Source organism: Pinus tabuliformis, chromosome 8 (genome assembly GCF_031772625.1).
Source record: "Pinus tabuliformis cultivar Carrire ecotype Pingquan chromosome 8, CPIR1, whole genome shotgun sequence".
In the NCBI taxonomy this organism is placed as follows: Eukaryota; Viridiplantae; Streptophyta; class Pinopsida; order Pinales; family Pinaceae; genus Pinus; species Pinus tabuliformis.
In genome coordinates, this window is record NC_142294.1 from 72,699,796 (window position 1) to 72,701,946 (window position 2,151).

Below are 2,151 nucleotides of genomic sequence, written 5' to 3' on the forward strand. Positions count from 1 at the left end.
AACAACTATGAATGAAGAACTCGATCAAATTGAGAAGAACGACACCTAGGAATTGGTTCCATGACCAAAGGATAAAAATGTTATTGGAACTAAATGGATCTTCAGAAAAATTTTGAATGAGGACGGACATGTTACTAGGAATAAGGGAAGATTAGTTTGCAAAGGATATGCACAAGCAAAAGGAATTGGTTTTGAAGAAACATTTTCTGTTGCTGCCAAAATGGAAGCTATCGGGATGTTTCTTGCTTATGCATGCTCGAGAAAAATCAAGGTGTACCAAATGGATGTTAAGTCAACCTTTCAAAATGGTGAATTGGACATAGAATTTTACATTTAACAACCAAAAGGTTTTCTACTCTCTGACAAGGAATACTACATCTGCATATTATAGAAGGCACTATATGGTCTCATGCAAGATCCTAGGGCTTGGTATGCTTGTCTTGATGGATATCTACATCACAAGGATTCAAGAAATGAAGCGTTGTGAACAATCTCTATGTGAAAGTGGATCAAGATAACCTAATGTTTATCTAGGTATATGTGGATGATATAATCTTTGGAAAAAATGATGAGAAATTAAGTAAAACCTTTGCCACAAAGATGCAAAGTGAGTTTTAAATGTCTCTACTTGGCAAGCTAGCATACTTTTTAGGGATTTAGATATCACAGAAGGATAAAGGAATATTTATATAGCAAACCAAGTACATCAAGGAAATGCTCAAGAAATTCAAGATGGAAGATTGCAATCCTGTCCTTAGCCCAATGGTAACAAGTTGCAATTTAAGCTTAGAAGATTCGTCAAAGGATGTGGACTAGAGGTTGTACAGATCTATGATTGGCATTTTTCTATATGTGACATCTTCTCGGCCAGAGGTAATGCAAGCAGTTGGAAAAGTAGCAAGATTCCAAGCGGCACCAAAATAATCTCGTATTATTTTCGTCAAAAGAATTCTTCCATATCTTAAGGGTGCATTGGAATATGGTTTATGGTATCCCAAAGGAAATGATATAGTTATCCAAGCTTATAGAAATGTGGATTGGGCAAGAAGTTTTCATGATCGTAAGAGTACAAGTGGAGCAGCATTCTATCTAGGTGGTTTCTTTGTTTCATGGTTAAGTAAAAAGCAGTCTTCAATCTCGATATCCACAGTGAAAGCAAAATATATCGCAGCGGCAACTTGTTGTACTCAAGTTCTATGGATGAGGCAAACTTTGAAATATCTTCAAGTCAAGTTTGATGAGCCTATTCCCATCTTCTAGGATAACACCAGTGCCATTACTATCTCCAAGAATCATGTGATGCATTCTAAAACAAAGCACATTTTGATCAAATATCATTTTCTTAGAGAGCAGGTCGCCAAAAAGAATATCAAGCTTGAATATGTTGGGACAAAGCAACAAATTGCTAACATATTTACCAAACCATTACCTCATGAAGAATTTGAGTATCTTTGCCAAAAACTTGGGATTCTCCCAAGTTCTCATTAGACTCTTTCTATTATCTACCTAAGTAGAAAGGGGGAGTGGAGGTGTGTACAGGTCCACAGGATGGAAATTTGTCAGGGGGAGTTAAAATTTGCCATTGGTGACAAAGGGGTAGAGAAGGCAGTAGGCAAAGGAGTCAAGGATCGTAGGGAGAGTACTTGTGTTGCCATCAATGCCAAAGAGGGATATTTTTTATCAGTGGTTGTCATTGATGTCAACCCAAATAGAACTAGGGTCTACCCCGATCTTTCATGGGAATTTTGACTTGACAACTCATCCTATTCTGAGTAAAGTATCTTCTAGATGGATTCTACCCATCAATATGTTTCTTTTGATATATGGTAGGCCTCCTAGTTCTTCACGGTTTGAGATTTATTTGAGTTTGAAGTCGAAAACCCCCATTAGTGTGCTAAAACCCCTTGGGTAGGACCATAAGTTGTATAAGGGTTCCTTGTAATCCTTGGTAGGAGAATTATTTTTTATTTTTCACACCCATAGGGGATATGTAAAAACCAAACCTCTTAACTAAAATATTAGTGGTTATTTCTTAGGTGATATATTAATACTTATTAAAATGTTAAGAAAATTCAAATAATCTTAAATATCCTAAATAACCTCTAAATATTCCAACGTTCATATTCACAAGCCCGTTCCAATTAAACTTTA